At 40.1% G+C, this 24,168-nt stretch overlaps 2 long non-coding RNA genes across 8 annotated transcripts in view; one reads left to right on the top strand and one right to left on the bottom strand.

The window, feature by feature from the left end:
• The window catches only part of LOC102165048 (uncharacterized), a 1,242,341-nt gene that overhangs the window by 578,781 nt on the left and 639,392 nt on the right, over positions 1–24,168 (bottom strand). For 4 of the 5 annotated variants that reach the window (XR_014827983.1, XR_014827978.1, XR_014827981.1 and 1 more), the window contains exon 1: positions 2,354–2,561. This is a non-coding gene — a long non-coding RNA (uncharacterized LOC102165048). Of the gene's footprint in view, positions 1–2,353; positions 2,562–12,566; positions 12,781–24,168 lie in introns of those variants that run through there. The other variant, XR_014827977.1, reaches the window with a different exon arrangement.
• The window catches only part of LOC146396848 (uncharacterized), a 106,836-nt gene continuing 85,291 nt past the window's right edge, over positions 2,624–24,168 (top strand). The window contains exons 1-2 of one of the 3 annotated variants that reach the window (XR_014827986.1): positions 2,624–2,789; positions 12,976–13,090. This is a non-coding gene — a long non-coding RNA (uncharacterized LOC146396848). The remainder of the gene's footprint in view (positions 2,790–12,975; positions 13,091–24,168) is intronic. The other 2 variants (XR_014827988.1, XR_014827987.1) reach the window with 2 other exon arrangements.

Below are 24,168 nucleotides of genomic sequence, written 5' to 3'. Positions count from 1 at the left end.
AAAGAAATATCATCAGCACTAACATGGTATACAAAAGATGAAATTATGTCCCATTTATTTAAACTTCCGATCTATTATACATAAAACAAATGGAAGCAGAATAAAACAGAATAAAATCACGTGTAAAACAGATTATACAGAAAGTGACATAGAGGTGCGTAGGCAGTCCATCTAACTTATAAAACAGAAAATACTAAAAAAAGGAAAGGTATTCTTTTAGGTCATTTCTATCTTGAGCGGAATCCCCATGGAGTCATTGTTAGCCACAACTTTCTACAAAGGGAGAACCAAAAATCTAGAGAAATAAAACCCACCTACCTGTTCATAAATAGAGACCCAAGAATCTTTGCTTACTAACCCAGGATTGCAACTAAGAGATAGTTAACTGTGCCAGCAGCACCAAAGCTGTGTTGGCTGCCAGTGGAGATCCCAGATTTGCAACACCTGAGTAGTACAGAAAATTGGAAGAAGACACTAACCCCCACATTAGTTCCACTTGGAGCCATAGCGCTGGAAAACACCACACCCACTTACAACAAGGAACAAGCTGGACAAACTGCAAATTAACAACTTTCCCTGAACCCATCAGAAAACTAAGGTCACAGAGCCAACCACTAACAGAGGGAAAAGAGGCATACACAAGGAGAAACAGGACCCAGGCCTTTACTTAGCTGGGACAAACATCTCTAGACACCATAAAAGCCATTAGGAAGAATTTAGCTAGAAATATTTAACAAATCGCTGAAGGCCAAATGTAGGCTAAGGACTGTAGTAACAGAAGCCTAATGAAAGATATATGAGAACCTCCTGTATTATCTTTGCAACCCTTCTCTAAGATGATTTAAAACAAATACTGATTGGGGACTCATGAGCACTACTGAATGTGGACAGAGGCATATCAAAAAACATCTCCTGGGAGGCCTCCCAGCCAGGCGAGCACGGAACTCTCAAAAAAAAAAAAACAATGCCCATGAAGATGACCTCACTCCTCAAAAACATGAAAAAGGGGGTGGGGGTGGGGAATTCTACTAACTTAGCTCACAAACCCAACAAGTAGAGGTTTTCACCTTTGAAAGCCTATAGATATATTTATTTTGCTTTTCTAGAAATTATCATTGAGGTTCACTTCACATTAATGAAAATAAATGCAGAAGGGAGGTATGGGACAAAGGGAGCAGTAGGAAATCCACTGGTAAATTTAAGTAAGAATTGACTATAAAAATAATGAGAATGGGGTAAGGGTATATGAGAACTCTCAGTATTTACTACTCAATTTTGTCATGAACCTAAAACTGCTCTTAAAAAAATAGTTTACTGGAATTCCCTTGTGGTGCAGTGGGTTAAGGATCCAGCATTGTCATTGCAGTGGTTTGGGTCAATGCTGTAACACAGGTTCAATCCCTGACCCCAGAACTGCTACATGCTGTGGGCATAGCCAAAAAAACTAGAAAAAAATTAAAAAGTCTACTTTGGAGTTCCCATCATGACTCAGTAGTTAACCAATACAACTGGGAACCATGAGGTTTCAGGTTCGATCCCTGGCCTTGCTCAGTGGGTTAAGGATCCGGTATTACCGTGAGCTGTGGTGTAGGTCGCAGACACTGCTGGGATCTGGCCGTTGCTGTGGCTCTGGCGTAGGCCGGTGGTTACAGCTCTGATTAGACCCCTAGCCTGGGAACTTCCATATGCTGCGGGAGCAGCCCTAGAAAAGGCAAAAAGACCAAAAAAAAAAAGTCTACTTTAAAAATATAAATAAAGGATAATTTTTGTATTGAAAAACAAAATGGAATTAATACTAGATAAAAATAGCACAGAAGATGGATAAGCTACTCAGAGCCGACCATGGGAGGAATATTTAAAAGAAGTGAAAGCATTCTAAAAATACTCATCTTGTTCAGGAGGAAGACAGAAATACTGATTTACTTTCAGTGCTGTTTAAAAAATATGTGATTAACTACTTCCATTTAAAAATCAAGTTCAGTTTCAAGATGGCAACACACACACTGAATCTACAGCTACATGTGGAACGACTTCCTCCGAAAAAAAAAAGGAAAAACTATCTGAGCAACGTCTATACAGGGGGCAAAGGAGAAGGCCCACAGGCAGCAGGCAGGAGGGTCTGGGACACAGGCTCAGCTTAAGCCCCATCCCAGCCAGCGTGCAACGCAACACGAAGAGCGTCTCCCTGAGAAGTGAAGGATCTGAACCCCACAACAGGCACCCCAACTTTTAAAGACCACCTGAGAGGCGAGCCCCAAATATCTACCTTTGAAAATCAACAGAGTTCACATCCACAAGACCCACAGGCCAGTGAGCTGAGACGGGGCTCTGATCAGCCTGGGGGCAGACTCACCTGCTCCTTGGCCCTGGACCTTGTGTGTGAGAAGCTGGTCTGCTGGTTCTTAGAGCTTCGGCTTGAAGGGCCAGCATCTGCTTTGACACACATTTGGGGGCCTGCTAGGGTGCTCTCTGCTGGGGAGCCTGGCGGACGGTCTCTGCACTCAGTCTCGCTCCAGCCTCGCCCCAGCCTCGCCTCAGCCACGCGCCATCTTGGCGCCTCTGCACACGCCTCCCAGGAGCGAGCTCTCCCCGCCTCTGCCGCCCACGCTCTTCCTCGAGCTGCGTCTTCACAGCTGCAGCCAAGGATACCCCTTGATCGCCTGGCTCTGGCACCGATTCCCCGTTGACCAAAAAAGAAGCTAAAGGTTAGAAAGAAACATGCCAGATCTCAGAGGCAGTAAGGCGGACGGTAGAGGAAACTCGGGACTTCAGACCTGAGGCTTCCATCGGTAAATAATGAGCTTTCTGTTTTTCTCAGCTTTAGTAAAAGGCCTTAAAATGGGCAGTTTCTTTAAGTTTGCAATTCCCATCTTGAAGTCACTACTAATTTACCTCAAGGAAGTAATTATGGGCATTTACAAGCATTTAGCTACAAAATATCCATGATAGTTTAGAATTAGGACTGAAGATGAATTTTTCTCTGTTGCTGATTTGTTTGTCCTGTAAAAATATGAATTATTTGGTATTTTAAAAAGTTTTTTGATATTGAAAGTGAATTTAAGATATTAAATATACTTTCACACTCCAGCATTCTGTATGACTCTACGGAAGGCAAATACTGGATTTTAAACTACATTTAATTTCAAATTCACACAAGCCTGTCTAATGAAAACATTAGAGATTGACTGTTGTTGTTTTGAGGTGTTTTGGGGGGTTGGGGGCACGCCCCGGCCTGCAGAAGTTCTGGGGCCATGGATAGAACCCTTGCAGGAGCAGCGACCCAAGCTGCTGCAGTGGAAACGCCAGACCCTTAACTGGCTGAGCCACCGGGGAACTACAAGATTGACATTTTTAAAGCTATTGGATTTTACAGTCATTATCATTCTATTGTCCTGTCTATGTGGATGACAGAAATACTGACAAGTTGCTGATGATGGCCTACCCTACCCCAGCCTGCTTTTTTGCTGACAACCTTTGCCTCACCTCTCAAGTTTCACCCTCTTCAAGAAGTGTTCCCCAGCCCCTCAGCCCCGATTTCCATAAGACACAAGACACACCTGAATCTTAGCCTTTTACCAAGTTGGATGTGTTGCTTTAACTGATTCACAATTAGACTAAAAGATCCCTGAGGGCAGAGGCTAATTCTTTTTTTCTCTTTCTCTTTTTTTAAATTGAGGTATGGTTGGTTTACAATATTATATGTTTCAGGTGCACAACGTAGTGATTCAGTTTTTAAAGATTCCAATCTATTTGTAATTATTACAAAATATCGGCTATATTCCCTATGCTGTACAATATACCCTTGTAGCTTGTTTATTTTATAAACAGTAGTTTGTACTTAAGCCTCTACCCCTGTATTTCCCCTGCCCCATCCCTCTCCCCATTGGTAACCACTAGTTTGTTCTATCTGTGAGACTGCTTCTTTTTTGTTATACTCATTGTTTTTTTTTTATTCCACATATAAATGGTATCATTTGTCTTTCTCTGTCCAACTTATTTCTCTAAGGATACCCTCCCAGTCCATCTGTGTTGTTGCAAATGGTAAAATTTCATTTTTTTTAAGGCTGAGCAGTTTTCCATTGTATATATATTTCACATCTTCTTAATCCATTATTCTGTTGATGGATACTTAGGTTGTTTCCATATATTGGCAATTGTAAATAATGCTGTGACCATTGAGGTTCATGTATCTTTTCAAATTAGTGTTTTTGTTTTTTCAGATATATACGCTGGAGCTAACTGCTGAGCCATATGGTAGTTGTAGTTTTAGTTTTTTGAGAAACCTCTTGTTTTCCACAGTGCCTGCACCAATATACATTCCCATCAATAGTATACTTGGGTTCCCTTTTCTCCACATCCGCATCAACATTTGTTATTTGTGTTTTTGTGGTTTTTTTTTGTCCTGCCTTTTATAGCTGCACCTACTCATGTGGAAGTTCCCAGGTCAGGAATCAAATCTGAGCTGCATCTGTGACCTATACCACAGCAATGTCAAATCTTTAACCCACAGCATCTGGCTGGGGATCAAACCCACACCACCAGAGAAACAACACCAGATCATTAACCCTCTGTACCACAGTGGGACCTCCTGTGTTCTTTTTGATAACTATCCTTAAAGGTGTGAGGTGATATCTGATTATGGTTTTGATTTGCATTTTCCTGATGATTAGCCATGTTGAGTATCTTTTCATGTGCCTGTTGACTATCTCCATTTCTGCTTTGGAAATATGTCTATTCAGGTCTTCTGCCCATTTTTAACCAGATTGTTCTCTTGGTGTTAAGTTGTATAGGCTGTTTATACATTTTGGGTATTAATCCCTTATCAGTGATGTCATTTGCAAATATTTTCTTCCATTCAATAAGCTGTCTTTTAATTTTGTCAGTGGTTTCCTTTGTTCTGCAAAAGCTTTTAAGTTTTTAAGTTTATTTGTTTATTTTTGCTTTTGTTTTCTTTCCCTTAAGAGGCATAACTTTCAAAATATTGCTGCAATTTTGCAGAGGCTAATTCTTTTTTTTTTTTTTTTTTTTTTGGTCTTTTCTATTTTTAGGGCCGCACCTGCCACATATGGAGGTTTGCAGGCTAGGGGTCCAATCAGCCACATCTGCCAGCCACAGCCACAGCCACAGCAGTGCAACATGTGAGCCGACCTACACTGCAGCTCACAGCAACATCAGATTCTTAACCCACTGAGCAAGGCAAGGGTTGAAACCCGAAACTTCATGGTTCCTAGTTGGATTCATTTCCCCTGCGCCACGACGGGAATTCCAAGAGGCTAATTCTTAAAAGACTCTATTCCAGGTACTAGCACAGCTTGTTTGTGAATGAAAGAGAATTAGACATTCCTTACAAATCAACAGAACTCTATTTCTCTCTCTCTCTCTTTTTTTTTTTTTTTTTTTTTTTTTTGGTTTTTTAGGGCCATGCCCAGGCTCGGGGTTGAATCATTGAATCGGAGCTGCAGCTTCCAGCCTACACCACAGCCACAGCAACGCCAGATCCTTAACCCACTGAGTAAGGCCAGGGATTGAACCTGCATCTTCATGGATCCTGTCTGGGATCGTTAACCGCTGAGCCACAAAGGGAACTTCCAAACTCTATTTCTTAATAAGACTCTGCACTCAATTTCAGTGTGGGTTTTTTCCCCCACACCAAGTGGTTCTCCAACATCAGCTGGATGTCCTACAATTTACCTCAATTCTAAGGCTATCTACCTGGAGATAACATCAGGTCCCACAGGTTAAGGGCTCAGTCCTACAGGACTTTCCCTCTCCCACTCCCCCCTATTTCAGAGGCAAATTCAGGTGGTTACCTGTGCTTCAGACCAAGTGGCTAATGATTGGAAGTTCCAATAATCCCATTTGTAGGTTCAATTAATTTCCTAGAGTGGCTCACAGAATTCAGAGGGTTTTGTTTGTTTGTTTGTTTTTGTTTTTTTACTTATTAGTGTACTGATTTATTATAAAAAGGATGTAACTTGGGAACAGGCAAAGGGAAGAGATATATAGGGAAGTATATGTAGAAAAGGCACAGAGCTTCCTTGCCCCCTCTAAGTACATCACTCTCCCCAAATCTCCACATGTTCACCAACCAAAAGCACTCCCAGCTCCAGTCTCTGGGGTGTCGACTTAAAGATCATGTACAACCTGAGAGTTCTCATTGTGGCTCAGCAGTAACAACCCAACCAGGATCCATAAGGATACAGGTTCGAACACTGGCCTTGCTCAGTGGGTTAAGGATCTGGCATTGCCGTGGGCTATGGTGTAGGTTGCAGACTTGGCTCGGATCTTGAGTTGCTGTGGCTGTGGTGTAGGCTGGCAGCTGTAGCTCCAATTTGGCCCCTAGCCTGGGAACTTCCATATGCTGAGGATGCAGCCTTAAAAAGAAAAAATATATGTACACACACACACAACCTAAAAGTTGAGATTTAAGTTTTATTGGGGGCAAAATGAGGACTAGATCCCAGGAGGCAGCATTTCAGATAGCTCTGAAATACCACTCCAAAGAGGGAGGGGGAATGTCAGTACTGTTGTGTTCTGTACATGCAGGCCAGAAAAAGAACTTTCCAGCATATCCAGGTGAAAAGAAAGAGAAGTTTATTGAGATAAGAGACACTGCTAGTGCAGCAGGATGACTTCCTCACAATCACAGCCGAAGCTGAGTGTACGGTTATGTCTGTTTTTATAACCTAGGGGGAAAGGAGAGGTCTTTGTGATATACCTGCTGACCTGCTGATTGACTGGGAAAAGAGGGCTTACAGTACACTTGCTGGTTGGTTGGGGCCTATATTGCCCCTATAGGGGTGGGGTGAGGAGTGGGCCACATACCTTTCCTAATATGAAGCAAGAGGAAGTAGGCAGATTGCTCTGCGTTGGGGAGGGGACATTACAGTGAGACAGATGAGGCAATGATAAAGGTCTGGTAATTCCTGTCTTGACCAGAGGCTTTGAGTTCTATCTCCTGGAAGAGGCCTTAAAGTCCAACAAGTATATATGTGATTTTGGTGCAGGGGAAGGTACATGCAACCAAGAACACATTTAACAGAAGGTTGCTGCTAGTCTCATGAAGGTTACTGCTAGTCACGAGAAGCAGATATCACCATGAAGGATTTTAGTGCTTTTCTAGATAGGAGGAGATGCAAGAATTGGGCTCCTAAAATTTTCTCCTGAAAATATCTAACTATCCGAAGGTCTGTTCGGCCAGTTTTCCCACAGCACAGTGTCTCACTCCTGATCTCCACCCTGAGCTCTTTCAGGGGGTGTTGACGGTCGGCAGCAGCAGTTGCTCATGATTCAGTCCCTATAGAGGCAGATGGCAAGTGCCAGTCTCCAGTTCACATATGGAGGCTTCATTACATAGGCATGATTGATTAAATCATTGGCAATTGATGATTGAACTCTTATCTCCAGACCCTTTCTCCTCCCAGGAGGTTGGGGTTGGGGCTGAAAGTTCTAAGCCTCTATTCCCTTCATTGGCTCCACTGGCAACCAGCTCCCATCCTTAGCAGCTTTTCAAAAGCCACCTCATTAACATAACAAAAGACACCTTAATCACTCTCTTCACAGGAAATTCCAAAAGTTTTAGGAGCTTTGTGTTAGGAATGGTACAATAACCAAATATTTTTTATTATAAATCATATTATTACATTACCACAAACAACAGAAATTAAATGTTTTTAAATCTTCATGGTCAAGTTTTGTTCTGAATTTCAGATCACTTTTAAATGAATTTCTTTTCAGTTAGGAGATAGGTTATTGACATTTCCTGAGCACACTGAAAATTCTACAAATGTGTGCAGTCACCATGGTTTTTTACCTGACTATAATATGGCTTAATATTGTTTTGAAAAATTTATCTGTATGTGTCCTAGTTGCATTCATTGTGCTAACAGAAATACTCTACATGAATTCTCTGTTTCCAAAGTTAATTTGGCAAACATCTGCTACAAGAAAATGGTCCAGATGGTTTTTGACATGTAGTGATAATAAATAAGTCGTCCTTTTCACATATTGCATGGCGTTTGCTGCAGTTTTCTATTAAAGAGATGTGGTTTTTAAAAGGGGGGGATAAACCCACTTAATTTCATGGCCACCCAAGGCACATGGAAACATATGTGACTCATGTGTCTAAATGCCAGACTACTCTTTATAGATTCAAATGGGGTCATGTTGCCAGGAACATCTCTTATGTTACTGACCCATGTCTCTTTTTGATATTTTAATGTCACTTACCACATGCTTTACAGTATTAATGTAATCTTTTCAACAACCCTATGCAGTTTAAGTATTCTCTATTTATAGACATAGAAATAGCCCCAAATTATTGGTAAGTGGTAGAGCATCTCACTCCAAAGCCCATGTTCCTAATATCCACACACTCTCCACACCAGTTGTTTCTCCACTACCAGGTTTCACTCCCAGTGAAACAAGTGCCTGGAGAAGGTTTGTAGCCAAGGCCTTCTCCACGTGTTTCCTCGTCACACCTCTGAAGCCTATTGTCAGTCACTTTCCGTCAGACAGAATGACACACTTGTTTGGGCCTACCCTCCAAGCCCTCAGGCACAGAAGAGCCATCCAGAAGTACAGAGAATGCCTCTCTCACCCAATCCAGTGTCCCTCTTTTACATCCAAATAGCAGCTTACCCCAGTATCTCACAGGGCATCTTCAGAAACAGCTTCCTCTCTGCCTGAGATCCCTCTCTCCCCTTGCTGGACCAGAGGACAAAATCTAAAACAGACACTGCAATTTCCTCCCCAAGGAGCAAACGCTTTTATCCCAAACCCACTAGCAACCAGATCCCAGAACAATGAGCTAGATTAAGAGGCAGGCAGGCACTAAGTTACCTCAGGAAATATATCCAAACACAAAGTACTGTATTTATCGAAATTTCTTTCATGGAGAATGTGACTGATTGAGAGGAAAACGTTAAAAAGTCACTTGGAGATGGTAAGATACCACAGGGATTTGTGCAGTTGGTCTTAAGTGCCTGGTAAGGGAGTGGAGGGATGCCTAGTTAGCTACCAAGTTAAAATTATGGGAGAGATGAGCAAGTTTGGGTCTAGCAGGGAAGTGCTCTTGATAAGGGCTAACAGATGAGGGGACTGGCTTTGCCACTCCCACAAGGAGCATTTAACATTTCCCCAAAAGAACAAGAATTTGAAGAGGCATCAAACTGAGAGCCTGAGAGTGACATGCAAGGCTGCCCTATTATTTCCAGCAGTAGATATAAGGCCTGGGTTACTTTTATGATTCCTATCTTTCATATAACTTTCTAGAAATTTTAAATTTTCTTAAATTTGACTAATTTTTTACTTTCAAGATTGATATCACACCTGCTTTAAATAGAACCCTAAGTTATTGCTGTGAGGACTCAAAACATTGGTGTCCAAGATGCTTTAAATGAAGGAACAGAAATATTACATACAAGGAGTTCCTATTGTGGCATAGTGGTAACCCGACTAGTATCCATGAGGATGCAGGTTTGATCCCTGGCCTCACTCAGTGGGTTAAGAATCCGGCATTGCCGAAAGTTGCAACGTAGGTCACAGATACAGCTCGTATCTGGCTTTGCTGTGGCTGTTCCGTAGGCCTGCAGCTGCAGCTCTGATTTGATCCCCTAGCCTAGAAACTTCCATATGCCTCAAGTGCAGCCCTAAAAACAAACAAAAAAAAAAAACTGTTACATACAAAACACTTAAATAGCATAAGTACTTAGGTAACGTTAAATAAGACTAGTGAGCATTTAGAACTTCTTACACTGTGCTGAGTGCTTTATATGCACCATTTCATTTCATGCGCGTGCGCGCGCGCACACACACACACACACACACACACACACACACACACACACACACACGGTACCTTGATATAGGTACTAGTATTACCTCCATCTTACAGATGAGAAACCCAAAACTAAAGGATATTAAATTGTTTGCCCAGTATCTAGCCAGAGGAAACCATGACTGGAAAAGACATGTGTACTCCAGTATTCATTGCAACACTATATACAATAGCCAAGACATGGAAACAACCTAAATGTCCATCAACAGAGGAATGGATAAAGAAGATGTGGTACGTGTACACAATGGAATATTCCTCAGCCATTAAAAGGAAAGAAATAACAGCATTTGTAGCAACATGGATGGACCTAGAAATTATGCTAAGTGAAGTCAGTCAGGCAGTGAGACACCAACATCAAATGCTATCACCTACATGTGGAATCTTAAAAAAAAAAAAAGACATAATGAACTTCTTTGCAGAACAGATACTGACTCACAGACTTTGAAAAACTTATGGTTTCCAAATGAGACAGGTTGGAGGGTGGGGGGATGCACTGAGGGGTTTGGGATGGAAATACTATAAAATTTTGGTTGTGATGATTGTTGTTTAAAAAAAAAAAAAGTTTGCCCAAGATCCTCAGCTAACAATAGGCAGAGCCACTATAAGTCAGCGTGTGAAGGAGACCCACCAAAACATTTGGACAGAACTCAACAGAAAGAATGAGAATAGAAGAGCTATTGGAGGAGAGGTTCTTTAAGAGACTGAAAGAAGTCCAGGAAGACACGACTTGCAATGGAAATAGCTTGAGTAAAGGTGCAGATGTCAGAATAAAGCTCCAGAATCCAAACTACAGCCTGCAGGACAAATCCAGCCCATCTGTTTTGCAAACACTTTGGTTTTGCAAATTAAGAATGGCTTTTGCCTTTTTAAGTGGTTAGAAGAGGGGGAGGATCAAAACAAGAATATTTGTGACCCAAGAAGTCATATGAAATTTAAATTTATTGTCCAAAAATTTTAGTCTCTGAAAGTTTTGTAATGCACAGCCACACCCATTCATTATATGTTGTCCATTGCTGCTTCATGCTACAGCGGTAGTGTTGAGTGGTTGCAAAAGAGAGTATGTTTCCCAAAGCCTAAGATATCTTTTATCACCCTTTGTGGAAATAATTGGCTGACTTCTGTGTTAGAGCAGAGGTCCTTCTCAAATACCAGATAGTGATGAAGCTTTACCAGTTCACAGAAGAATATAAAAAATAAGTATAATGAAGTGAATTTTTCATAAAGTTAAACTTAATTTAAACAAGAGCCCTCTTTCCTGAGGTGACATCCTTCCTACTTTTTGTTGGAGTGAAGGGATGTCCTTTCTGTTATTCAGTGACAGTGAGTGATGGTTTGGTTCTTTTTAATCTCTGTATCTACTCTGCTTAATGGGGATAGAAGGAGCAATGCCTTTTCTCCTTCTCTTGCTCTTCCTTAGCTGCTGCTTTTGGCATTTATCTACTCCACCCACCTACTCTCATTCTTCCCAGCCCCAACACTGTCCCTCTTCTGCAAAATTAGTGACCTCAAAAAGAATTCACACTCCACAGAAATAGCAAAGGAGAGAGATTACAGGTTATCTGCCATCTGTGTTTAAAGGTAAATGTCTATTTTCATGTGACCGAATCCCAAGCAGTTCCACTGCTTTATAAGATGGTTTTTCTTCTCAGCAGAAGCAGCAGCTCCTTTATCTTCTCAGCAGAGCATGGAGCTCGGTACCTCTTCCATGTCAAAAGCACTCAGTAAATGTCTGTGCTGAATTTCTAGGACATGATTCTAAAAGTTTGTAGTTATAGGTTGTTGAGTGATCCTAATAGAAATTTCCATCAAAGCCAACAGAAGATTTCCTCCCCAAATCAAGCCAGAAATACATTCCTGGGCAAAATGATCATTTTTAAGTGCATCTAATTTTTTTAAACTAAGTTGTAGCTTTTTATTTTTTTGCTTTTTAGGGCTGCTCTCCAGCATATGGAAACCCAAAAGTAAACCCAGGCTAGGGGTCAAATCAGAGCTGTAGCTGCCAGCCCTCACCACAGCCACAGCAACATAGAATCCAAGTCGTATCTGTGACCTACACCACAGCTCACAGCAACACCACATCCTTAACCCACTGAGCGAGGCCAGGGAATAAACCCACATCTTCATGTATACCAGTTGGATTCATTTCTGTTGCACCACAATGGGAAGACCAGTTGTAGCTTTAAAAAAAAAGTATTTTATTGGAGTATAATATTCTGAGAAGTACACTGATCATAAGAATACAGCTCAACAAATTTTCACAAATTGAACACACCCCTGTAACCAACATCCAGGACACTTTCAGCCCCTAGAATTTTTTTGTGCTCCATTCCAGTCATTACCCTCAAAGAGTTAAAAAAACTATTGTGGCTGCTAACAGCATAGATTAGTTTTGCCTGTGTCTGTAACCTATGTATATAGTTACATAGTATATATGCTTTTGTGGCAGGTTTCTTTCACTCCAATGATGGGGCAGCTGTGAGTGGAGGTGAGGAAAGAATACTTCGTTCCCAGCAGGAAGAAGTATTTATCACTTATGATGCTGTGAATGACAGCACATGGTGATAATGAAAAAGGAAAAACTGATTTTTAGTCAGGTTTATTATTGTTTTTAAATTCTCTGCATACAGTGCACATCCTTATTGCCTACACCTGGGAGAGACTAGACCCCCCCATCCACTCACACCAGCACACTACCACTTACAAATGTGGTAAGTAGTATTTCACTTACCATTATATTTAGAAGATTCAGAGCTCCCATGGTGGTGCAGCGGAAACGAATCCAAGTAGGAACCATGAGGTTGTAGGTTTGATCCCTGGCCTCAGTCAGTGCGTTAAGGACCCAGTGCTGTGAGCTGCAGTGTAGGTTGCAGATGCAGCTCGGATCTGGCATTGCTGTGGCTGTGGCAAAAGTTGGCAGCTATAGCTCTGATTAGACCCCTAGCCTGGGAACCTCCATATGCCGCAGGTGCGCCCTCCCCAAAAAAAGAGGATTCATCTGGGTGATTGAATATAGATGTAGATCATTAATTCTCATTGCTGTATAAGGTATCATTGAGTGACTGTACCACAAAGGTATAGGAATTTTGTGTTGGTTCCATCCTCTGAAAGGAAAACTGTTACTTTCCTTAATAAAACAGAATGCCCATTACTGACAAGAAAGAGACTCTCAAAATGGGAAGAGATAGGGAGATTGTGTTCCCAGCCAGTCATCCTCAAATAAGAAGGAGCAAACGTGTCAGATTCTTCAGACTGGTAAGTGTAATTTGAAAGCTTATTTCATATGATAGTATAATATTATATTGAGTGGCAGAGGGCAGTGTGGGAACACAAATGATTTGTTTCTGTAATAGAAACAACAGAAAATAAAGATCGACCAAATCCTCTTATCTGAACAAATAAAGAATATAAAGATTGACCAAAACATCTTGTCTTAAAAGATTGAGAAAGTCAACACGTTTCCCAAAATTCATGTTTCCCTTGGAGATCTCTCACTAATTACTGCAGTTTCTCCCATCCTGTCCTGAGCCACTTCTTAAACACTTGAGCCCAAATAAGGACATGAAACACTTTCATGGGCATCAACAAGCCTGAGGCAACAAAATAAGACTTTACTAATGACAAAAAGATAACAAAGTGGAATTATTCGTGGGTCTAAATTAAAACTTTATAATCGGCTCATAAAATAAGCATTGCTTTCTATAAATCACAGACCCCACCTCATCCTCAGAAGAGTAGAAGGAGAGTATTCAGAAATATATACGTGCCTCAAAATGCGCCTACAAAGCAAACTTCCAAAGCCATGAAACTGTCTAATGCAGGAGTTTGTGTTGTGGCTCAGCAGTAACAAACCTGACTAGTATCCATGAGGACACGGGTTCGATCCCTGGCCTTGCTCAGTGGGTTAGGATCTGGTATGGCCCTGAGCTGTGGTATAGGTCACAGATGCGGCTCAGATCCAGTGTTACTGTGGCAATGCTGTAAACAGGCAGCTACAACTCCAATTTGACCCCTAGCTGCCTGGGAACTTCCACATGTCACAGGTGCAGCCCTAAAAAGCAACAACAACAACAACAAAAATCTGATGCAAAGAAAGCCAAAAATTCTGTAATGCAAGACAAATTAATATCTAAAAGAGTCTGGGAGTTCCTGTTGTAGCTCACTGGGTTAAGAACGTGACTAGTATCCTTGAGTATGCAGAGTCAGTCCCTGGCCTCACTGAGTGGGTTAAGGATCCGGCGTTGATGCAAGCTGTGGTGTGCAGATGTGGCTCCAATCCCACATTGCTGTGGCTGTGGCTCAGGCCGGCAGCTGCAGCTCCAATTTGACCCTTAGCTTGAGAACTTCCACATGCAGCAGATGTGTCCCTAAAAAAAAATAAAATAAAAATCTGAAAGAATCTGACAAAATTTGAGAATAGGTATATTTAGTAATTCAATGAGGAATACATTTCCTCTTATGAAACAAGAATTTGTGAAGCAAAACCAAAAAAAAAGCAAAGAAAAAAAAGTTATTTAAGAATCACATTTAAATCTTAGAGGTAAAAATAGAGTCATTGCAATTAAAATTCAATAATAAGGACTACTCTATTCCATACACACTAGACAGAAAATTTAGTGAATTGGAAGACAGTGAAAATCTTACCTGAAACACAGCAGAGAGACAAAGACATTAAAATTTTGAAATTTATATAGTTAAAAGAAATGAGATTAACTGAAGGACTTTGACATGCATAAGATAGGAGCTTCACTAGAAAAAACTGGAATTAATTTAAGGGAAACAATATTTAAACAAATAATAGTTGAAAGTTTTCCAAAATTGAAGAAAGATATCAGTCGTCAGAGTAAAACTTTAATCCAGATACCAAGTAGGATAAACAAAGATAAAGAGAAAAATATTAAAAGCCTCTAAAATTTTTCATAAAGGGATGGCAACTAGGCAGATAGCAAATTTCTTATCACCATTATATATTTCTGTAGAAATTTGTATCTGGCTAAAATATCACATAAGAATAAGAGCAAAATAAAAATGTTTTCAGAAAAGGCTCAAAGAGTGTAATAGCCACAGAATCTCACTAAAACAGTAATTAAAGAATAAACTTTAGTAAAAAAAATGAAGGGTCTAAGTTTAGAATTAATAAAAAGCAAAAGAAGAAAAATAACAAAGTGACATTTATAAATATAAATAATAATCTCTTTTGTATGTTAAAAAGAGAACAAAACACTTGGAACAATAACAAGTTAGGGGTGAGATTGTTGAGATCGTAATTTCACATGTTGAAATCATAATGCCCAATGCAGTGCTATTAGGAGGTGATTCAGTCATGAGGGTGGAGCCCTCACGAATGAGCTTAAAGCCTTAATAAGGGACCCAGAGAACTCCTTTGTCCCCTTCCACTGTGTGGGATAGGAGAAGTCCATGGCCCTGAAGAGGGCCCTTGCTTCTACCCTACTGGCATTTTGAATTCAGTCTTCCATTCTCCAGAACTGCGAATAACAAATTTCTGTTGTTAAAAAGTCACCCAGTCTGTGGTATTTTGTTCTAGCAACCTGAATGAACAAGTATTGAATATTCATGGCTTGAAAAACACAACATTCAGGATAATGATTATTCTCTAGGATGGCAAAGAGGGGAGTGGAATTGAGGAAAAGTACACAGGGGACTTCAACGAAATCCAGAAATTTCTATACTTTTTTTTTTAACCTGAGAGAAATTTAATAGGATGTTGAAAAGGATTTTCCTAATTATCTTTAAAATTCAGCTAAGGCCCTAAAGCCAAAGATACTTACTAGACACATTCTTCTGCAGAATTTTATAAAAAATGATCTTCAGCTATCTTAATGCCTATCAGTAATCGCCAGACATTTTAAGAGAATGCTATACATTCATTGATGCTTTAGATAGGTGCCTTGAAGGGGATTTTTAGGAGGAGAAAGGCTATGGCTCTCCCACTCCCTTCTATGGTGAGATGCTTCCCACCCATTGCCAAGTCAGGAGACGAGCCCCAAGCAAATCAGTCAGAGACCAGGGGTGTCTACCAGAGAGGAGACTGGTGTCTCACTTCCTGGCCAGATGTTTACAGAGCCCTGACATTGCAGGCCCTGGCACCGCTTCAAGACCATCTTGAAGAACTGGAGTTCAGGAGAGCAGCTGAGCATCAGCAGGCGTTTACTAGCATCTGTGCCTGGGCTTTTATGCCCCTCTGGAGAATTGCAAAGGCAGGAGACTGGCTAGGACAGCACACAGTTACAGGATGGGGATAGAGGGTTGATGAGATGGGTAAGCTTTTGACAGGAAAATGATGCATCTTTTACCATTGACCAAAAGGACATGAGTCATCCTGAAGAGACTCTGCTACCCAAGAGCACTGCTTCCTGAGGCAAAAGTTGTAGCCCCAAAGATGTGGTGCAAATATGAGAGCGAATTTCAAGAAGCCAACTGGAGAATGTCTATTACAGTTTGGAGCCCAATACATCCCTTCCTGAAGAACCTGTACTTGGATGCTTAGATTAATGGAGGGGACAAGGCCCAGCCAAGCAGTAGGTAAGAAGGGGGCTCCTTTTTTTTTTTTTTTTTGGCTTTTTAGGTCCACACCTGTGGCAAATGGAGGTTCCCAGACTAGGGGTCAAATCAGAGCTATAGCCGCTGGCCTACACCACAGTCATAGCAACACGGGATCCAAGCCACCTCTACAACCTACACCACAGCTCATGGCAATGCCAGATCTTTAACCCATTGAGCAAGGCCAGGGATTGAACCCACAACCTCATGGATCCTTGTCAGGTTTGTTAACCCCTGAGCCACGAAGGGAACTCCAAGAAGGGGCTGCTTATCACACCAGCTAAGCACAAACATTTTGTTGCTTCTTTTTACTCCACATGCTGGATGCCCTACTAGAGCAGTTAGAAAGGGGGAAAGAGGCGAAAACAAGTCAGAAAAATCACTGATGGGAAAACTATGATCTCCTTCCTCACAGAGGCAACAGTAAGAAGAGTTAAAAATATGGGATTTGAGGAGTTCCCTCATGACTCAGCAGGTTAAGGGTCTGGCATTGTCATTGCTGTGGCTTTGGAGAATTGCAAAGGCAGGAGACTCTGGCATGGGTTCGGGAACTTCTGTATGCCTGGGTGCAGCCAAAATATATAGAGAGTTTAGATTTGAGCCACATATGATATCAGGTTAATCTTTTCCATGTCTGAAAACAGACTCTTCTTACAGTTAAAAAAATGTTAGCGAAAAGCTATAGGATCTTACAGAGATGTTGGTCACAGCAAGGAAGGGAGATTAAGCAGAGTGAGTTGAAAGCCACTGTGTGAGAAAAAGTTTCTCATTTCTATCTCCCATAGTTTAGCCCTGGGCTAAACACATTCCATAAGGTAGTTATACAAACAGGGCAACATGTTACCACTTATTAAACTTGATGTTGGGTATAGTAGTAGCCTTCAAGATGGTCCCAATTATCAATGGTGACTGCCTCCTATTAATCATACCCCTGTGTAGTCCTCTGCCACATGGTACCAAGGCTGGTTTGTGTGAGCAATAACCTATGGTAGAAGTGAAAGTTACTTCTGAGATTAGGTTCTTAAAATAGACTATGGCTTCCCTCCTTCTTCCTCACTCCCAGCCTCCTGCTCATCCTCCCACACTTCTTTCTCTTCCCCCTTCTCCCCCTCTCCTTCCCCCACTCCTTCTCCTCTCTTGCTCTGGGAGAAACAAGTCCTATAAAGAGGCCCACTAGTGGAGGAACTGAGCCTCTGGCCAACAGCCAGCAAGAAACTGAAACCTGTCAACAGCATAAGTGAGCTTGGAAGCAGATTTTCTAGCTCCTGTTCAGCTTGAGATGACTCCATCCCCAGCCTACAGTTTGCCTGCACTTCCTGAAAGCCCTTGAACCTGAACCACCCAGCTAAGCCACTCCCTGACTCCTCCACATAAACTGTGTGAGATAATAAATGTTTGCTGTTTAAGCTGCTACATTTTGAGGCAACTTGTGATACAGTAATAGATAATGAATACAATGGGTTCATAAATATTTATTCTTTATGTTCTTCAGAATGTCTAAAACATTTCATAACAATTCAGATATATACCATGAAGATTTTTTTCCCATATTTAGCATCTTGAAGTTAAAGGAATCTTTTAGGGCTGAGCATATTCAAACTGTTTAGACACTGTCCCTAACTTGGATGAAAATTCTTGTGGTCTCCTGAGAGCATTCTCATAAAATAAATCATGCTTTGGAAGAGAGAAATATCATGAAATGAGTTGCTCTGAAATCAAATTATTATCATAGTCTACAGAACCAGTGATCACTGGTAAAGGAATCAAACAGTGTCACCTGGGAGTGGAGGTTAATATTAATGTAAATATAGAAGGAAGCTGCCAAAGAGGGACAGAAAAGCAACATTAGGAGTTGACCCTGTGGCACAACGGTATCAGCTGCATCTCTGCACGCCAGAATGCAGGTTCGGTCCCTTACCCAGCACAGTGGGTTAAAGGATCTGTCGTTGCTCCAGCTGCAGCATAGGTCACAACTGCTGCTCAGATCTGATTCCTGGCCCAGGAAATCCGTATGTGGTGAGGTGACCAAAAAAAGAAAAAGAAAAAAGAAGCAACATTACTGCAATGTTCTTTACTGACACTAGGTGGCAACAAAGTTTTATCATGCAGTTATATTTCAGTTACACAGTTTGGCCAGGGTAAAAGTACTTTTAATTCACACAGCTCAAAAAACAAAACAAAACAAAACAAAATTATTTCTTAACTATTACTTAGTTAATACTATTTTTGAGTTATTATTTCTGAGTGGGAATTAAAGCGTTGCTTATATTGATTCCTGACCTAAATCCATTTGAAAGGAGGCAGTTTTAAAATAAACATATTTATTATTCATTTTATTTTAAAATAGCTTAATAAGGAGTTCCCGTTGTGGCGCAGTGGTTAACAAGTCCGACTAGGAACCATGAGGTTGCAGGTTCAATCCCTGCCCTTGCTCAGTGGGTTAACGATCCAGCATTGCCACGAGCTGTGGTGTAGGTTGCAGACACGGCTGGAATCCCGTGTTGCTGTGGCTCTGGCGTAGGCCGGTGGCTACAGCTCCCATTAGACCCTTAGCCTGGGAAACTCCATATGCGGCCCAAGAAATGGCAAAAAGACAAAAAAATAATAATAATAAAATAAAATAGCTTAATAATAGTAATAATAGCACTATTAACATTCATTCAGCTCTTCTTTGGCATACCTGAAATTTGGGATAATTTATGCAGAATTTAGGCAGAATTGAGTCGTAGTTTACTTTTGAAAGATTGGTGCTTATAAATCAAGCTAGGAAAGTACTCCAATAGTTATAACACATTTCTCATTCCTTGCCTTCAAATTATTCTCTATTTTAAGAGACTGTCTAGCTTAATAATTAAGAGCACAGACCCTGGCACCAGATTGTGTATGTTTAAATTCTGACTCTACTTTGGATTATATCTCAGCATCTACCTCATAAATGAGTCTCAAATGAATTAATATATGTAAAACACTAGGAATAATTCTTGGCACATAGAAGTGCTATTTGAATATTAACTTATTAAGTTAACTTATTGAATATTTTATTATTCCACATAAGTTCCCTGTGTCAGAGGTACAAAGTGCTATGGAAATACGCAGTAAAAACTGAAGCATGAAATCTAGGTCAATTTCCCAATGTTACACAATCAGCAGAATCAGAGTCCATAGATAAACAAAATAAGCATTTGCAATTGCACTTTACTATTGACCTAGAGGGTCTGCTTCCAAAGAGTGGACTAAACTAGGACTTAGAATACAAATCTTCTAAATCTTTTTTTTGTTTGTTTGTTTATTTTTTTGTTGTTGTTGTTGTTGTTGCTATTTCTTGGGCCGCTCCCGCGGCATATGGAGGTTCCCAGGCTAGGGGTTGAATCGGAGCTGTAGCCACCGGCCTACACCAGAGCCACAGCAACGAAATCTTCTAAATCTTGAGCCAATGAACTTTCTACTGCACCATGATAAAAAAAACTTCTATTTAGTGACTGAAAAAAACTCCTAAAAGACAAGTATCTGGTGTTATTGGCTGCCACTTAAATGACAGGTGAATTTTCTAATATTAACTCTGTCATCCATCTATATTACTGTATGTATCACCATCTGCCTTAATTGCCTCTGAGAAGGAAAGACACACAGAATCCAGAAAACAGAATATTTTTAAAACTCAGGGCAGGTATTAAGACAAAAAGATTTAGAAGGAAACCTGACGTGTTAAGCCTAAACGTCCCATATTGTTAATACTCAAAAAGATTTGTCTGATGAGGAAGAGTAGGGAGACTTGAAAGAAAAGCTAAGACACTAGTGCTCCCCTGAGAAGAAACCCTGAGTCTAACTCTACTCTCATCCTAATCTAAACCCTCTGGTTGATTCAGAGGGAAGAATAATGGAAATGCCTAGCTATGTTTAAAGAGTCTAGAGCAGAATATTCTGCCCCCTCTCCAGATGGAATCTAAGAGCTGTAGGACTCTAAATTCCTATGTCCAGCATGTATAGGAGTAGATGGAAAATCTCTCTGCTATGTCCTGGCAGATGGTCCCCTAGAGAGTTCCAGAGTTCCCAAAGCCACCAAGTGGTGTGGTGGCAGTAGAATGATGCCAGAAATGCAAGACAAGCACAGAAGCAGAGTTTCTCATAGTGCAGCTGGTAGGGAAACATTAGAATGTTAGCAACACAAAAAGAGCTACATGAGTAAGGCATTGAGTAGCAGTTGGATGAAAGAGACTTGGCTATGGGAAACAAGGAAGGACACAGCAGGAACTACCTGGAAGGTGGGTGTACACCTTAAGGTATTGGTTCAGCTGCTTTCACAGATAACCAAAATAACAGAGCCTTAAACAAGATAGAACACTCATTTCTCTCACCTAGAAGTTCAAAGTAATAGTAGTCTAGGGGACTAGAGGTGGTCTGCTCTACCAGGTCATCCAAGAACCCAGAAAATCGTTACTCTGCCATCCACCAGAATATTGCCCTTCACCATCCCAGAAACAAAACTGGTTCACTAAAACCCTTTCCTCATTCCATCCTGGGTGAAAAAGTAACAGGAATGTGGAAAGCTGGGGGCCAGCAGGTGTCATGTAAGAGCATGGCCTTACCTAGCTTTAGGAGAGTGTAGGAAATGTAGTCACTGTGTGGGTAGCCATGTACCCAGATAAAAATAAGGAGGTTCTTTAACTATAGAAAGAGAAAATGGTTATCAGTAAGTAAGTGGTGACCTCTGTCACAGTTAGTATCTCATGAAAGTTGGGGGGTGGTATATATAGAGGGCAAGATTATACACCTTCCAAAGCCTTGATGCTACTAAACCCCTTGAATCGTCTATGCAAACTGGGCAGGTAAGGGAGGCCTAAAATTTAACAAAACTAATTTTCATCGACTCAATGGAATGGAGGCATAAAATAGAAATAAAATTTGGCTATTAAAAAATGAAGAAAGTAGCATTTTATACACTTTATAGACTGATAAAACTTTTAATTCATATTACTTGAATATGCTTGAAAAAGTACAGCTATAGTTCTTTACAAAACCTTGAAAATTTTTGATTTTGCAGTTATTGTGATATAGTAACAATAACAACAAAAACATTATTAGATGTTTCAAAATCTTCATTATTTAAAATAATTCTACCAAATTTATTTATTCATTTCATCTCCAAATTCCTACTCAGTTTATTCCCAATTTCCTTTCCACAAATGGCTAAAACTGGTGTGGGCACAAAAGCAAGAGCAGTCATCTATAGACTGGCCAGTGTGTTTCAGATGACTTTAAACAAAGGCTATGCCCACACAGACAGGGATGATAAACAAGCCAGTCAGATTGTCCCTCTTGGGCATCTGACCCAGAAATAGATTGGAGAGAGTATGATTAGAGCTAGTTAAAGAAACAAAGAAGTTACACAATCAGGCTACAATCCAGCAGCAAAGGTCTCAAGGCACCATCGGTTAAATAAACGTGTGATGTGAGATAGAAATCGCCATAAGTACTTGGGCTGCAGACTCACAAGACGATTGATGTTCCCCCCTGCATTTTCTACTCTTTCTTACAGTTAGATTGTGTCTAGTTCTGGCCAGTGAAAAGTGAGAGCAGAAATGTCAGGTATCATTTCTAGGTCAGGGAGAGTGAGATCCAGGGACAGCAAGATGGAGGGATGGAGGGGCCTCTGAGTGAAAAAAAAACCCTGCTGACTCCATCATTTTGTGTGTGTAGGAAAGACATTTTTTGTTGTGTAAAGCCCCTGAGACTTCAGAGTTGGTCTGTTATGGCAGCCAGTGGTTAGTTATCCAGACTAACACAGCAACCAAATGTTACGGTGCTTCCCATACTATAATTATTCTAGTGATAATAATTACACAGTTGCAACTTGTTGTTAAAAAGAACCAGTAAGTCTGGAACAGTTATTTACAGCTGGTATTTATCCTGACTATGACAGAGTCCATTCTGATTGTGGCCATGCCATCTCATTTGGTAAATATTTCACATATTGCCCTGCTTATAGAGAAATCCTGTTTATTTATGTCCTTCAATTTATACGAAAAGTGAAAGCTTAAAAGTGTGTGTGTGTGTGTGTATGTATATATATATATATATATATATATAGTTTTATTGAAGTATAGTTGATTTACAATGTGATAATTTCTAAAATATTTTTAAATTATGTCAGAAACTATAAATTAATGGATCAAATCCTACCATATATTAAACAAAAAGTTTAAAATTTAAATACAAGGGAAGAAAATGAGACAAATTCTAGAAGAGGGAAAAAATGAAGTATTTATGTTATAGGTTACTAAATTCAAGGAAAAAATCTGAAAAGAGAATTATTAACTATCCATGAAAAAGGAAATGCCTTTTATCAAGGTACCAGTTCAGTTATTTTCCTGGTAATATCATGGCATTTCAAGAAATGATTTTATCTTGTTTCCCAATAAATTACCTAAACAAATATTACTTGCATAACAGCTGAATAAATTTAGACCAGTTGCAATGTATTTATATACATTCTTGAAATCAAAATTTGCATTTCTTATACAGTTAAAATAGGAAAAGAGGTAATCTAGCCACTAAAATGAATGTTTAAAGGATTAAATCCCATTTTCATTTGATTCTTTCTCTCTCAAGAAAAAAGGCTATGCCTGATACTTCAGTATGAAAAGAACAAAACTCTCATTTACTGTCTTTAGCAGACTTATTGTTGCAATTATTATAGTATTATAGAATACATGTATCCAAATGGCAGAAAAATTGACTAAAATGCATATTACCCTATACAAATCTTAACATTCAATTATCTGCTAAAATAATATGTTCATTAAATATACTAATAACATTAAAAGGCTACCATTATTACAGAATGCAGCGTACAATTCTGGAGTTTAAATACACACTCCATTTTAGTATGCTTCCTCCAGAGTAGAATACATGAAATCAATTTTTTTAACATGGAGGTAGATAATAAAAAGTATTTTTAACCAAGAAAGAAAAAAGGAAAAAAGAACCATTAGCTCCCAGGCCAAGAATTCATTGGGAACCTGAATGTAGGTAAAGTTGTTTTCCTGAAACTTACTCTTCAGTGGAACTTTTCTATATTGAAAAATGTGATTGAACAACCTATTAAGGTTCTACCATTCTATAGCACTTTTTGGCAGCTTACAATGCACATTTAAATACGCAGATTCTCTGAACAGCTCTGTGAGATAGAGAGGACAAAAATTCTTCTTAAAGTCCATGAACCTGGCAAACTGACCCTCTTCAAATTGAATTTAGTCCATGTTCCTATTTGTCTATTTTTGTGAAACTTGCAAGGATTTTTTTTTTAATTAGTTGCCAATATTTAAAAGTTTAGAGCTTTCACATTAAAATAAAGAACTGGCTGCCCCAGTGGCTCACATTCCAAAGTGGCAGTAATTGGTTTGAAGTGAGTTAGGTAGAAGCTACCTCATTTTTGAGGGCTTTTTCTCTCCAATTCATAACAACCCCAGTCAGTCTCAATTGCACCGAAAACTGAGACACAGATTCAGTTGCTATTTATCAAGTTTTATGGGGCTTCTTTCTCTCATAACATGGCGTTTCTGGTCCCTGGGTCTGAGGAAAAATGAACTTGGTCACCCCAGTGTGAATTGGAGACTGGCACTTGCCTCTACATGGATTGAATCATGAGCCACTACAGCTGCTGACCCTCAACACCCCCTGAAAGGATCTCAGGGTGGAGGCATTCTATGCTCTGGGGAAACTAGCAGAACAGGACTAAAGATACTTAGATATTTTCAGAAGATTTTATAAGC

Source organism: Sus scrofa, chromosome 14 (genome assembly GCF_054392235.1).
Source record: "Sus scrofa isolate SSC_HxYL_T2T_F1_AM1 chromosome 14, Sscrofa_HxYL_maternal_Yorkshire_Landrace_v2.0, whole genome shotgun sequence".
In the NCBI taxonomy this organism is placed as follows: Eukaryota; Metazoa; Chordata; class Mammalia; order Artiodactyla; family Suidae; genus Sus; species Sus scrofa.
The sequence above is the reverse complement of the archived record's forward strand: the minus strand, read 5'-3'. Positions and strand labels throughout refer to the sequence as shown.